This window comes from Gorilla gorilla, chromosome 20, assembly GCF_029281585.2.
Source record: "Gorilla gorilla gorilla isolate KB3781 chromosome 20, NHGRI_mGorGor1-v2.1_pri, whole genome shotgun sequence".
In the NCBI taxonomy this organism is placed as follows: Eukaryota; Metazoa; Chordata; class Mammalia; order Primates; family Hominidae; genus Gorilla; species Gorilla gorilla.
The window spans coordinates 27,441,303-27,457,576 of NC_073244.2; the positions used below are offsets into that span (position 1 = coordinate 27,441,303).

Sequence of the window (16,274 nt, forward strand, 5' to 3'; positions counted from 1 at the left end):
AACAATTAACTATCTCAAAATAAAATTAAAAAACAATCCTATCTACAATAACTGTAGTAATACTACATGTAGTATTGAATGAAGTGTAGTAACTACACTTTGAGATAAATGTAACCAAAAAGTTGAAACACCTTACATTATAATCTAAAGAATATTAAAGTAATAAATAAGACACAAATGAAAATATTTATGAATTGGCATTAATATTGTTAAATACCTGCATTATACAAAATGATCTACAAATATAATGCAACTTCTATCAAAATACCAGTGACAAACATCATAGGAATTTAAAAATATCTATCTAAAATTTATATGGTGCTGCAGAAGACCCTGAGTAGCAAAGTGATCAAACAAAACAAAAAAGGCTGAATGTATTACCCTACCTGGCTTTGAAATATGCTACAAAGCTATAGTAACCAAAACGGTATGGTACTGCAGTAAAAAAAGACACATAGGCCAGTGGAGCAGAAGAGAGAAATGTATTTGTTATATGTGGCATTTATTGGCTTCAGGTGCATTTTTCCTATACTTAATTTTTTTCAGAGATTTATCATTAGGGAATGTGTTAAACTTTTGTTCTGCATCTATTTAAATGTTAGAGTTGTGAAATCACAGCTAACTCCACATAAATACAAAACATCCTCAGAGACTACTATGAACATCTCCACGCATGCAAAGTAAAAAATTTACAGGAAATAGATAAACTCTTGGATACACAGAACCTCTCAAGATTGAACCAGAAAGAAGCAAAAATCTGGCAGAGGGGCAGTGCCAGGCCCAGGAGTACAAGGCCCCGCTGAACATCAAAGTCAAGCAGGAGGCTGAGATCGCCACCTACCGCCGCCTGCTGGAAGATGGCGAGGACTTCAATCTTGGTGATGCCCTCGACAGCAGCAACTCCAAGCAAACCATCCAAAAGACCACCACCCGCCAGATGGTGGATGGCAAAGTGGTGTCTGAGACCAACAACACCAAAGTTCTGAGACATTAAGCCAGCAGAAGCAGGGTACCCTTTGGGGAGCAGGAGGCCAATAAAAAGTTCAGAGGTAAAAAATAACAGAATTCTATTTACGATAGCCACAAACAAAAAATAACATACTTAGGAATACATTAAACGAAGGAGGTAAAATATCGCTACAAAGAAAACACACTGCTGAAAGAAATCAGACAAAACACAAATAAATGGAGAAGCATTTCATGCTTATGAATTTGAAGATTTAATATAATTAAAATGTCCATGCCACTTAAAGCAACCTGCAGATTTTTATTCCTATCAAACTATCAATGCCATTTTTATAGAAATAGGGAAAAAACTATTCTAAAATTTATATGGAAGAATAAAAGCCAAAATAGCCAAGGCAACATTAAACAAACAAACAAAATAAAATCTGGAGGCCTCGAATTACCTGACTTCAAACTGTGCTACAAGCTACAGTAATCGGTATAACATGGTCGTGGTACAAAAATATACATACAGACTATATTGGTCCATTTTTATATTGCTAATAAAGACACACCTGAGACTGGGTAATTTATAAAAGAAAGGTTTAATTGACTCACAGTTCCATATGACTGGGGAGGTCTCACATTCATGATGGAAGCCAAAGGGAAAGCAAGACATGGCAGCAGGCAAGAGCAAGCATGTGCAGAAGAACTCCCTTTTATAAAACCAACAGATCTTAAGAGACTTATTCACGACCCAGAGAACAGCATGGGAAAAACCCACCCCCGTGATTTAATCACCTCCCACCCAGACCCTCCAATGACGTGTGGGGATTATTACAATTCAAGGTGAGATTTGGGTGGGGACACAGAGCCAAACCATATGGAACAGAAGAGAGAGCCCTGAAATAAAGCTACACTCCTACAACCTACTTTTGACAAAGTCAACAGAAATAAAAAGAAAATAACTCCCTATCTAATAAATGATACTGGGAAAACTCATTAGTCATATGCAGAAGAAGAAAAAAAAACTCTACCTCCCACCATATAAACAATATATCTCAATATAGTTTAAAGACTTAACTGTGAGACTTCAAGCTATTAAAACTCTAGAAGAACATGCAGAAAGTACTCTTCTAGACACAGGGCTCTGGAAAAAAAATTATAACTAACACCTTAGAAGTTAATGCAACGAAAATAAAAACATATTGAGGTTGTGGAGAAAAGGGAATCTATATACACTGTTGGTGGAAATGCAAATTAATTCAGCCCCTGTAGAACACAGTTTGAAGATTTCTCAAATAACTAAAAATAGAATTGCATTTGGCCCATTAATCAAATTAATGGGTATATACCCAAAGAAAAAGAAATTATTTTACCAAAAAGTCACTGGCACTCACATGTTTACTGCAGCACTATTCACCATAAAAAAAGACAGAATTAAATTAGGTACTCATGAATCTTAGATTCATGTTCTTTGTTAATTTGCTTAGAATAAAGACCTTCTGCCAGCTTGGAGGACAGCCTGAGGGAGGTGGAAGCCCACTATGCCCTGCAGATGGAGCAGCTCAACGGGATCCTGCTGCACCTGTAGTCAGAGTTGGCACAGACTCAGGCTCAGGAGTACAAGGCCCTGCTCAACATCAAAGTCAAGCAGGCCCAGGAGTACAAGGCCCTGCTGAACATCCAAGTCAAGCAGGAGGCTGAGATCACCACCTACCGCCGCCTGCTGGAAGATGGCGAGGACTTCAATCTTGGTGATGCCCTAGACAGCAGCAACTCCATGCAAACCATCAAAAAGACCACCACCCGCCAGAGAATGGATGGCAAAGTGCTGTCTGAGACAAACGACACCAAATTCTGAGACATTAAGCCAGCAGAATCAGGGTACTCTTTGGGGAGCAGGAGGCCAATAAAAAGTTCAAAGGTCAAAAAAAAAAAAGAATAAAGGCCTTCTGCTGCATCCATGTGGCTGCAAAGAACATCTTTTTCTGTGGTTTCTTAGTATTGCACGGTATATACGTATTTCAGATACTACATGTTCTCACTTATAATTGGGTGCTAAACATTGGGTGAGCATGGAAACAATAAATGCTGGGAGTTCTTTAAAAAAACTGCTAAGACCAGCATTGAAAAACTACTTATCAGGTATGAGGTACACTACTTGGACAATGGAATTATTAAGTGCCCAAACTTCGACATCATGCAGTATACTTATGTTACAAATCTGCCCATGTATCCCCATGAATCTAAAATAAAAATAATAAAATGCTTTGTGGTATAATGGCATGTTATATTTCTCCAGTTCTGGGTTAATAGTTGAAATTAGGAGTGAAAGACACAGAATTATGTCCGTTTTGGGTACAGAGGTGAATGTTTTTATACCAGGTCGCCCCACATTTTATGAGCTAACGTCTCTGAAAGCCCTTGGTTTATAGCCCAAAAAGTGTCTTATCCCCAAGTTTGCAGCTAAAATAAATGGCTACATCTTTATATTGTATTTATTAACTGTACACTAGATTATAATTTGTCACTCTACTCTTTTTGGGGAAAAAATGGTTTAATCACATTTCTCTTTTAGAATAAACCATTTTTGAAAATGTGAGGCTGTGAAAATCATGTTAAATTCCTGAATTAGGAAAATAATTTTTTTTTTTTTTTTTTTTTTTTTGTGGAGTCTGGCTCTGTCACCCAGGCTTGAGCACAGTGGCGTGAACTCAGCTCAACATCTGCCTCCCAGGTTCGAGCAATTCTTCTGCCTCAGCCCTCTGAGTAGCTGGGATTACAGGCACCTGCCACCATGCTCAGTTAATTTTTGTATTTTTAGTAGGGATGGGGTTTTGCCGTGTTGGCCAGGCTGGTCTCGAACTCCTGACCTCGGGTGATCTGTCTGCCTCGGCCTCCCAAAGTTCTGGAATTACTGGTGTGAGCCACTCCACCTGGCAAGAAAACATTTATTTTTAAGCATAAAAGTCTTATTATGGTCATGGGCCAAAAATGACAAAGTACAAGGTATGGGTTATTTATGACCACACTGCTGCAACCACTCTATCACAACCATTCTGGTGAAATAATAATAATAATAATGGATTAGAAGGTACTTTTAGAATACCTTTCTGATTCTATTGCAATGTTAAATTCTTGTCTTTATTATTTGTCATATAGAAGTCTGTACTTCAACAAAAGATGCCAAGAATTTCAAGTTAATATCCTCACACATATATTCTCACTAGAAGGGCACTGGTGTGTTTGCAATCAGGGTGGAGCATTTCTGGCTTTGCTTGTGCTACTTTGATTGTCTAAAATAGAAAGACAGGAAGTAAAGTGGAGTCAGCCGTGACATATTGAGTTTCTACAGCAACAACATCTGAATTCTTGTGTTACGTCAACTAGAAGTAATGACAGTATTTTATTTTATTTTGTTTTATTTATTTATTTATTTAGAGACAGAGTTTCACTCTTGTTGCACAGGCTGGAGTGCAATGGTGCGATCTTGGCTCACCACAACCTCCACTTCCCAGGTTCAAGTGATTCTCCTGCCTCAGCCTCCTGAGTAGCTGAGTTTACATGCATGCACCACCACACCCGGCTAATTTTGTATTTTTAGTAGAGATGGGGTTTCTCCATGTTGGTCAGGCTGGTCTCAAACTCCCAACCTCAGGTTACCTGCCCACCTCGGCCTCCCAAAGTGTTGGGATTACAGGCATAAGCCACCACATCCGGCCTGTTATTTTACTATATTTATTTTAAAAATTGTAATTCATTTATCCTGAATATATCACTGGGCCCAGAACCTAGGTGATGTGACTCTCCTGCATTATCTCTGCCCATAAGTGGGATTATTAAATATACCTGGGCCCACATAGGTATACAGATGCTACAATGACTCATATACCTGGACACAGCCAAGAGAAGAGATTTTGACTCTCATAGGTTGGCTCACAACAATGGATAAGGTCCTCGGTCTCCTACTTGCACCAAAGTCAAAGAGAATGACAACATTCACACGTATCATATAAATTCCTCAAGTGGCACCGAAAGTGTCAACAGGGCCAACCATGCTGAAGAGATTGTGACTCTCGTATGCACACCCAGCTGACTGTAAGGATTGTCACCCTTCCAGATGGACACAGACCACTGTGGAGGTTTTGAATGTCACACCAAGAGTGAGTCAAAGGTTGGAATTGTGACTCTCACACATGGATCTGGTCCACAGGTAGAATAATGACTCTTGGACCTCAGGTGGAATTTGGGCTCTCATGCAGGGATTCAGTCCAGCGTTGAGACTGCTTTGCATTCTTGGACCCAACCCACAGGAGATATTGGCTCTCATACATAACCCGGGATATGTGCAGGATTGTAAATGTCATCCCTGGACCTTTCTGCGGGTGTAATTGTGACAGATATTTTTGCCTAGAATCTGAATGATTTGACTCTCCTGCCTGGGCCAAGCCCACAAATGTGATTGTGACATATACTCAGGCCAAGCACCTAGTTTATGTGACTCTCCTGCCTGAGCCCTGCCCTCAAGGGAATTGTGACACATCATTGAACCCAGCACCTAGGTGATGTGGCTCTCCTCTCCTGCCTGGGCCCTGCCTACAGAGAAAATTGTGACATATTCCTTGACCCAGCACCCAGATAATGCAACTCTCCTGCCTGTGCACTGCCTACACAGAGCATTGTGACATATCGCTGGGCCCATCAACCATGTGATGTGAATCTCCTCTCTGCCTGAGCCCTGCCCTAAGGATTGTAAAATATTGCTGGGCTCAGCACCCAGGTAATGTAACCTTCTTGCTTTAGCACTGCCCAAAGGAGAAATTGTGACATCTATCTGGGCCAATCTTCTAGGTGATGTGAATCTCCTCTCCTGCCCCCTCCCTGCTCTGGGACTATGACACATTACTGGACTCAGCACCTAGGCGATGTGACTCTCCTCTCCTGTCTAGGACCTGCCCAACTGGTGACTGTGACACATCACTGGGCCTAGCACCTAGGTAATGTGACTCCTCTTTTGCCTGGCCCCTGACCACAGGTTGCATTGTGACATATCACTGGGTCCAGCACCCAGATGTTACTCTTCTTCTGCCTGGGTTTGTTCACAGATGGGATTGTGACATCTGCCTGAGCCCGGCATCTAGGTGGTGTTAGTCTCCTCTCCTGCTTAATACCTGCCCTGGGTACCGGGCAAGGTAATATGTCACAATGCCCCCTGAGATCAGGGCCCAGGAAAAAAGTCACATCACCTGTGTGCTGTGCCCAGTGATATGTCACAATGTCCCTTGGGGAATAGAGTTCAGGAAGGAGAGTCACATCACCTTCATGCTGCATCCAGTGATATATCACTTTCCTGCCTAGGCTCTGCCCACCAAAGGCTTTGTGACAGATCTATGGGCCTATAATCTAGGTCATTTCACTTATTTTGGGGGGGCCTTATGCACAAAAGATTGTGACATATTTCTGGGCACAGTATACAGGTGAGATGACACTCCTGCCTGGGCCTGGCCCACAGAAGGAATTATATCACTGCTTCCATCACCCAGGTGAGGTAACTCACCTCTGCTGCCTGGGCCCTGCCTACAGGAAGAATTGTGACATAACACTGGGCCCAGCACCTAGGTGATGTGACTCTTTTGCCTTGGTCCTTCCCATAGGTGAGAGTGTGACATACCTGGGCTCAACTCACAGCTGTGAAAATAACTCATTCTTGTACCCAGCCAATAGGAGAGATTTTGATTCTCATAGATACATTTAGGGCAACTGGTAAGGTCCTGGGTCTCCTACTTTTATGAAGATAACAGAGGATTATGACACTCACACATATCATATAAAGCCCTTGAGTGGTACAGAGAGTGTCAGAACACAGGAGCAGGGCACAGTGGCTCACGCCTGTAATCCCAGCACTTTGGGAGGCCGAGGTGGGCAGATCACCTGAGGTCAGGAGTTTGAGACCAGCCTGGCCAACATGGTGAAACCCCGTCTCTACTAAAAATACAAAAATTAGCCAGGTGTGGTGGTGCATGACTGTAATCCCAGCTACTCGGGAAGTTGAGGCGGGAGAATTGCTTGAACCCGGGAGGCAGAGGTTGCAGTGAGCCGAGATTGCGCCATTGCACTCCAGCCTGGGTGACAGAGCAAGACTCCGTCTCAAAAAACAAAAACAAAAACACAGCACTCAGATGAGATTATGACTCTCATATTCACACTCAGCTGCCAGAATTGTCACCCTCAAACATGGACACAGCCCACTGGTGAGGTCCTGGATCTCACAGGAGTACACAGTTGGAATTGTGACTGTCATACGTAGGCCTGGCCACAGGTGTGATGCTGACTCATTTCTGGACACAGCACACAGGGACAATGATGACTTTCATACCTGAACCCAACCAATAGGAGAGATGTTGACTCTTGCACCTAGGGCAATGAGTAAGATCCTGGCTCCATACCAGCACAAATTTCCAGAGCAGATAGCAACTGTCTTGCACACTGTATAAAGCCCTTGGGTTACACAGAGTTTCATAACATGGCCCAACACACAGAAGCGATTGTGACTCTCATATGCACACCCAGCCAACAGTAAGGATTGTCACCCTCTATCATAAGCCCACCCCGCTGTTGAAGTTCTTAATCTCACACCTGGATTCAGTCAAAAGTTGAAATTGTGACTCTCCTACGTGAATCTTTTCCACAGTTGGATAATGACTCTCAGACCAGGATTCAGAACACTGGTGAGGCTGTGACTCCTTTACTGAAACACAGTCCCCTGCAGGCAGGATTGGGGATCTTATGCACAAATCCAGCTAACCCTTGAGACTGACTCATGTACTTGGACCAAACTCACAGGCATTGACTCTCATACCTGAAGCCAGGACATGTGTGGAATTGTTAAGCTCTTCTCTGGACCTTTCCACAGATGTGGTTGTGACATATACCTTTGCCTAGTACCTGAGTGAGGTGCTTCTCCTGCCTGGGTCTGGCTCCTAAATAGGATTGTGAGATATACCTGGGCCCAAGCTTTCAGGTGATGTGACTCTCCTGCCTGGGCCCTGTCATAATGGGGGATTTTGCTATACTGCTGGACATAGTAGCTAGGTGATGTGACTCTCCTGTCCTGTCTGGGCTCTGCTCACAGGTGAGATTGTGACATCGCTGAGCCCAGCACCCAGGTGATATAGCTCTGCTGCCTGGGCCCTGCCCACACAGGGCATTATGGTATATTGCCAGGCCCAACACCCAGTAATGTGACTCTTTTCTGGGCCTTGTCCCCAGGGTGCATGGTGATGTATCACTGGATCTAGCACACAGGTGATGTAAATCTCTTGCCTGGGTCTTGCCCATAGGAGATATTGTAACATATCGCTGGGCTCAGCACTCAGGTGATATGCCTCTCCTGCCAGGGCTCTGCCCACAGTGGGGATTGTGACATATTACAGGGGCCGACACCTATGTGATGTGTCTCCTTTTCTCCCTTGGTCCTACCCTCAAAGAAGATTGTAACTTATTGCTGGGCCAAGCACCCAGGTAATGGGACACTTCTTCCTGGGCCCTGCCCACAGAGGAAATTGTAACATATTTCTGGGCCCAGAACCAAGGTGATATAATTATTTTGCCTTAGCTTTGCCCACAAAAAGGATTGTGACATATTCCTGGCCCAGCATCCAGGTTATGTGGCTCTCTTGCCCTGTCTCTGCCCACATGTGGGATTGTGACATATCAGTGGGCCCAGAACCAAGGTGATATGAGTCTCCTGTCTGTGCCCTGCCCACAGGGGAGATTGTGACACATTGGTGGGCTCGGCATCCAAGTGATGTGAGTGTCTTGCTTGGATTTTACCCAAAGAGAGTATTGTGACACACCTGTGTATGTGACTTTTCTGCTTGATCCCTGCCCACATTTGAAATTGGGGCCTACACCTGTTTCCATCACCTAGGTGATGTAGCTCTCTTTCCTGGTCCCTGTCCAAAGGGAGGATTGTAACACACCTGCTTCCAGCACCTAGGTAATGTGACTTTCCTGCCTGGGCCCTGCCTCCAGGTAATTGTGACATATACCTGAACCCATCTTCTGAGTTGTGTTGCTCTTCCTCCTGGGTCCCGCCCAGAGGGTAGATTGTGGCATGTACCTGGGTCCAGCACGTAGGTGATGTTACACTTTGCCTGGACCTAAAACACAAAAAAGATTTTGACAGATTTCTTAGCTCAGCACCTAAGATATGTGACTCCGCTGCCTAGGCTAAAGCCACAAGTGGGATTACATAAAACTGGGCCTAGTACTGAGGTGATTTGAGCCTTTTTTAGGTCAAGTTCTCAGGGGGACTGACATATACCTGGGCTCAGGAATTAAGGTGATGTGGCTGTCCTGCATGGGCCCAATCCACAGAGAACACTGTGACATATACCTGGGCCCAGCCCATAGGTCATGTGACTCTCTCACCTAGGTCAAGGCCACAAATGGGATAGTGACATATAGTTGAACCAAGCACCTATGTGTTCTGACTCTCATGCCCGGCCAAAGTCACAAGGGGCATTGTGACATATACCTGGGCCCAGCACTTAGATGATGTGACTCTTTAGCCTGAGCCCACCCCACAGGGAGTATTGTGACACACACCTGGGCTCAACACCTATGTGAGGTGTATATCTAACCTGGGCCAAGCCAACAGAAGAGATTGTGACAATATACCAGGGCTAAGCACCTAGACAATGTGTCTTTCTTACCTGGGACCTGCACATAGCAGGAACTGTGACACATACCTGGTACCTAGGCGATGTAACTCTTCTGCCTGGGCCAAGACCATAGGTAGGATTGTGATGTAGAGCTAATTCCAGAACCTAGGTGATGTGAATCTCCAACATGAGCCCAAGCAACAGGAGGGATTGTGACACATACCTGGGCCCAGTACCTAGGTGATGTGGTTCTCTTCCCTGGGACCTGCAAGAGTCCCAGGGGGACTTTAATATACCTGGGGATTTTAATATACCTGGGCCCCACACCTAGGTGATGTGACTCTTCTGCTGGGCCTCGACCATAAGAGAGATTGCGATATATACATGGGCCCAGCCTTCAGGTGATGTAGCTCTTCTGCCTGAGCCAGGCTCACAGGGGGAATTGTAAGATTTAGCTGGACCCAGGTCACAGGCAATGATGACTCTCATACCTGGACCCAGTGAAGAGGAGACATTCTGACTCTCATAGCTAGCCTTAAGGAAATAGGTAAGGTCATGGATCTCATACTTGTACAAAAGTCACAGAGAGGTTTGTGAGCCTCAAGCATATCACATAAAACTCTCTGGTGGTAGAGTGTTATAACAGTGCCCATCACGCAGGTGAGATTGTGGCTCTCATGCACTCCCAGTTCAAAGTTAGGATTGTTACTCTTACACATGGACACAGCTCACTAGCGAGGTCCCAAATTTTATAGCCAAACATACTTGACAGTTGGAATTGTGACTCTTCTATGTGAATCTTGACACAGGTGGGATGGTCATTCTTTTTGGACCAAGCTCACAGGCATGATGATGAGCCTCATACCTGGACCCAGCCAGTAAGAAACATTTTTGGCCAGGTGTGGTGGCTCATGCCTGTAATCCCAACACTTTGGGAGGATGAGGTGGGTGGATCACGAGGTCATGAGTTTTAGACAAGCCTGGCCAATATGATGAACCCCTATCTCTACTAAAAATACAAAAATTAGCCAGGCTTGGTGGCACACACCTGTAGTCCCTGTTACTCGGGAGACTGAGGCATAAGAATCACTTGAACCTGGGAGGCGGAGGTTGCAGTGACCTGAAATCGCACCATTGCACTCCAGCCTGGGTGACAAAGCGAGACTGTGTCTTGAAAAAGAAAAAAAGAAAAAAAAAAAAGAAACATTTTGACTCTTCTGTTGGGCTTAAGGCCACAGGTAAGATCATGTGTCTATACCAGCATGCAGGTCTCAGGGAAGATTGCAGCTCTCATGCATGCTGTATAAAGCAATTGGTTGGTACATAGAGTGTCATAAAAGAACCCAGCACACAGGAAAAATTGTGATTCTTGTATGCATACTCAACCAAATGTTAGAATTATCAGCCTCACACATGCACACAACCCACTGTTGAGGTTCTGAATCTCACACCCAGAAAAGTTGACAGTTGGAATTGTGACACTCATCCATGGATGGAGTCCACAGGTGTGATGGTTAATACTGAATGTCAACTTGATTGGATTGAAGGATACAAAGTATTTATTCCCAGGATAATACTTTATCCTGGGAATTAAGGAGAAAATAACAAATTATCCCATAACATTTACTAATTATCTGAAGATAGATCCTCAGAAAATACATTACTGGGTTAAATGATGTCTATGTAAACTGTTCACAGTTACAGCCAGATGACTTTCCAAAAGGGCTGTAGCAGGTCCATCGGCGCCGGCATTCTCTGATGCACCTGCTGCTCTGTATCTAAGCTCTCCTGCATATTACATTATTTTAATTTTTGTTGTCAGTTTGTGTCTATATGGCAAATAAAATCTCATTGTCCCTTTCACTTTCAGTTTTTAAACTGACACGTTTGAGTCACCTTTCAGTTGTTTAAGACCTATTCAGATTTTCTTTTTTGAGTCATCTGCTCAGATCTTTGGCCCTGTGATGGGCATTCTCCCACCCTGGAGTTTTCCAGCATTTGCCCCTTTGCCAGTTCTGGGATTGTTGTAGTTATTTCTCCAGACTCCCTTTAATATTAAAGAAAAAAAAGCAATTGGCCGGGTGCAGTGGCTCACGCCTATAATCCCAGCACTTTGGGAGGCTAAGGTGGGCGGATCACGAAGTCAAGAGATCGAGACCATCCTGGCCAACATTGTGAAACCCTGTCTCTACTAAAAACACAAAACGTAGCTGGGCATGGCGGCGCTCGCCTGTAGTCCCAGCTATTCCGGAGCTTGAGGCAGGAGAATCACTTGAAGCCGGGAGGCAGAGACTGCAGTGAGCCAAGATCACGCCACTGCACTCCAGCCTGGTGACACGGTGAGACTCCATCTCAAGAAAAAAAAAGAAAAAAAAAGGGGGATTTGCATGGGGAGAATCCTATGGAGGACCAATAAAATCTCAGAGAAATGAGCTCGACATAAAGCAAAGAAAATAGATTTGCTTTCAGAATTTTTGACATTTTTGCCTTTTTGGTAAATTATCAACACTTTGGAAATTATGTTTTATTTCAATATTTTTCTTTTCTTCGCAAAATAGGTATACACCCAAACTCACACAAACACAATTACTTACTCCATAACTCCTTTACTTCTAAGATTTATCCTTAGAGGAATATATTTGTATATTTTATCCTTGTAAAACAAGACTATCAGTCTGCATATATTTTGCAAGTCAGAGAGGTGACGTGCAAAAAAAAAGTGGAATAAAATTTTGTAAATACTCATTCAATATTCAGAAATACATGGCTTTAAATTGTACTTTTATATAATCTTCATTATTACCATTATAATGGCCCTGTAGTTACAAAAAGAATACAAATATTACCAATAGAAACAATATTCTTTAAACTGTTTGATGTTTAAAGTTATTGGAAAAAGGGATCCCTAAAAATGTTATTCAACTATGTTAACCAATAGTGTATTGTTACCATCTGTTACCTACAAGCTTCAGTTAGGTTGGATAGGTTAACACTGGTAAAAAAATAATACTTTGTTCAATGCACAATAGTAGAAACAAAAACAATTATGCTTAATTAAAACAAATTAAGTTCACACAGAATCTAAATTTTTTTTAAATCCACTGTATCTTATTATTTTAGTAAGCAATTGGAAAAACAACATGAATTGAAGATCTAAAATGTTTCTCCCTTACTATAATGCATGGAATCTTACTCTAAAAACCTACCCCATGTATCACAATGCTGTTGTTAATCAACCACAAAGCACTTCTCCACTTAGAATCTCTTGATATATCTTACATTTCAGTGTCTATGAAAAACTACGTGAATGATGTTTGTCTAATAGAGATGTGCCTCTTATAGCTCTGATAAAGCAAAAACTGACCATGTGCTTTTGTATACACACTGAGAATGAAGGCATAACAAGTGATCTAAGAGTTGAATTGCAACCGGGCATGGTGGCTCACACCTGTAATCCCAGTACTTTGGGAGGCTGAGGCAGGTGGATCACGAGGTCAGGAGTTCAAGACCAGCCTGGCCAAGATGGTGAAACCCCATCTCTACTAAAAAAACTACAAAAATTACCCAGGTGCAGTGGCAGGTGCCTTTAATCCCAGCTACTTGAGAAGCTGAAGCAGGAGAATCACTTGAACCGGGGCTGCAGAGGTTGCAGTGAGCCATGATTGCGCCACTGCACTCCAGCCTGGGTGACAGATTGAGGCTCCGTCTCAAAAAAATAAAAAAGAGTTGAATTGCATCAATGTTTGCTTTCAAAGAATTTTAATTTTTTAATGCAAAAAGTACACTTTGAATGTAATTATAACTCTCCAGAAGAAAAATCAATCTCCTCCTCCTTTTAAATGTACATACAAATAAATTAATTTGTTGGTAATTCTTTATAGAAACAAAGTCTTGCTATGTTACCCAGGCTGGTCTCAATCTCCTGGGCTCAAGGGTTTTTTTCACCCTAGCCTCCCAAAGTGCTGGGATTACAGACTTGAGCCATGGCACCTGGCCCTCAGCGATTTTCTAAGCTTCCCAATGACATAGTATATTGTAAAAATATACACAGTAGCCTGGGTGCGGTGGCTCATGCCTGTAATCCCAGCATTTTGGGAACCCAAGGCAGGCAGATCACAAGGTCAAGAGACTGAGACCATCCAGGCCAACATGGTGAAACCACGTCTCTACTAAAAATACAAAATTAGCTGGACATGGTGGCAGGCGCCTATAATCCCAGCTACTCAGGAGGCTGAGGCAGGATAATTGCTTGAACCCGGGAGGCAGGGGTTGTAGTGAGCCAAGATCGTGCCATTGCACTCCAGCCTGGGTATCAACAGCGAAACTCCATCTCAAAAATAAATAAATAAATAAATAAAACCTGAAAATTAAAAAAAAAAGATTTTCTTACATTTAGAGAGATACTTAGTGTTCTGATAAAGTTACTGAGTACAAATATCTCTAGAAACACATTTGAAACCATCACAGAATAGAAAGTCATAAAGTAGAAAACTCACATCTTTATCTGCTGTTCTTGCAATTTTGAAACCAAATTTCAATATCACTACTGCTTTCACACATTTCAGCAATGATGTAGAAAGGATTTAAAATAGTTTCATACAGAGTTTCTCAAAAAGACAAATAGTCTCATGTCCCCCAATAGCAATGGAAGACCTGTCAGATTATTCAACCTCTTATAAACCATAAGATGGACTTCGGCTCTAAGTATAAACTTGAAGGCAGATTAAATTAAAGTAGAATTCTTGGGGGATTTAAGGCCATGGGACAGAAGCTGTCCCACTGTTTGGGTATGAGAAAAAAAATCAGGCATTTTAGAAACTATTTCCATTGGAGCAGAGCTTCCTAAACCACATTTTATGGTCTGGCTTTCTTCTTTACCTTTGGACCTCACCTGTGTCATCTTCTTCTTTCACTCCCACCTACCTGGGAGCTGGCTATGGTCTCTTGTCTTTTTAAATTCCAAGATTCTTTCCTTTGCTTCAGAGAGTTGATCAGGCCCAGATTAGACACCGCAAGACCTGTTTTATTAGAAAAAGGGAACATGAGTTTTGCTGGATTCTCCAGTTACCAGATTAGTACTTAGTACTGTGCTTACTAAAGAAAGAGAATATTACAGATAATGTAAAGTTAATATCAAAATACCTTTTCTTCGACAGAATCTTTAGAATATTTAGAAAGTATTTTAAATTTGTGGGTCCTTAGCTCACTACCCAGTAGTACTACTGAATCAAAAGCTGGTGGTGAAAATTGGATTTTAAAATATGAGCAACATTTTATGCTACTAAATTTCTATAATTACCACTAAACTAGAGTGAAGAATGCCAATCATTCAAGAAAAAAAAGGTTAATCTTAAAATAAAACATATTGGGCGGGGCACGGTGGCTCATGCCTGTAATCCCAGCACTTTGGGAGGCCGAGGTGGGTAGATCATGAGGTCAAGGGTTCAAGACCAGCCAAGACCATGGCACTACTTTTTTTTTTTTTTTTGAGACAGAGTTTTGCTCTTGTTGCCCAGATTGGAGTGCAGTGCCATGATTTTGGCTCACTGCAACCTCCGCCTCCCAGGTTCAAGCGATTCTCCTGTCTCAGCCTCCTGAGTAGCTGGGATTATAGGCATGTCCCACCACGCCTCGCTAATTTTGTATTTTTAGTAGAGATGGGGTTTCACCATGTTGGTCAGGCTGGTCTCAAACTCCTGACGTCAGGTGAACCACCTGCCACAGCCTCCCAAAGTGCTGGGATTACAAGCATGCGCCACCGTGCCCAGCCAAAAAAATTCTTTTTTTATACTAACAAATTCCCAAAATGTTCTAGACAGCAGGGATCTAAAACTATTCATTGAAAGCAAAATTATGTTTAGGAATATGGAGCATATTTTTATGTTTGTTGGCTTCTTGTAAGTTTTCTTTTGAGAAGTATCAGTTTATGTCTTTTGCTCATCTTTGTGGGGTTATTTATTCTTCTTTATTTTTTTTATAGGTTCTGGAAATTAGACTTGTCAAATGCATAGTTTGCAAACATTTACTCTCATTCTGTAGGTTGTCTGTTTACTCTGTTGATAGTTTCTTTTGCTGTGCAGAAGCTCTTTAGAATAGTTAGGAAGTTGGGAAATTGTCACTTTTTGTTTTTCTTGCTTACTTTTGGAGACTTAGTCAAAAATTCTTTGCCAAGGCCAATGTCAAAAAAGATATTTAGTAGGTTTTTTTGTAGGATTTTTATAGTTTGATATCTTAAATTTAAATCCTTAATTCATCTTGTGTTAATTTTTGTATATGGCAAATGGTAGGGGTTCAGTATTATCTAGTATTTTTTTCCGCATATGGTTAGCTGGTTATCCCAGCACCATTTATTAAATAGACAGTCTTATTTCCATTGCTTATTTTTGTCAATGTTGTCAAAAATTATATGGCTGTAGGTGTACAGCTTTATTTCTGAGTTTTGTATTCTGTTCCACTGGTCTCTGTCTGCTTTTATACCAGTAACATGCTTCTTTGGTTCCTGTAGCCATATAGTATAGTTTAAATTTGGGTAGAGTGCTGTCTCTGGCTTTGCTCTTTTTGCTTAAGATTGTTTTGGGTATTTATGCTCTTTATTGTTTTATATAAATTTTAGAATAGTTTTTTTTTAATTCTCTGAAAAATTTTATTAGCAGTTTGATA

General features: G+C 42.1%; 1 long non-coding RNA gene across 2 annotated transcripts in view; it reads right to left on the bottom strand.

Annotated features, from left to right (window-relative positions):
- The window catches only part of LOC129528947 (uncharacterized), a 46,371-nt gene extending 36,629 nt beyond the window's left edge, over positions 1–9,742 (bottom strand). Inside the window, exons 1-3 of one of the 2 annotated variants that reach the window (XR_010131916.1) lie at positions 9,702–9,742; positions 9,000–9,110; positions 3,628–3,884 (exon numbers count right to left, since the gene is read on the bottom strand). This is a non-coding gene — a long non-coding RNA (uncharacterized lncRNA). Of the gene's footprint in view, positions 1–3,627; positions 3,885–8,999; positions 9,111–9,701 lie in introns of those variants that run through there. The other variant, XR_008674281.1, reaches the window with a different exon arrangement.
- Positions 9,743–16,274: the final 6,532 nt, after the last annotated feature.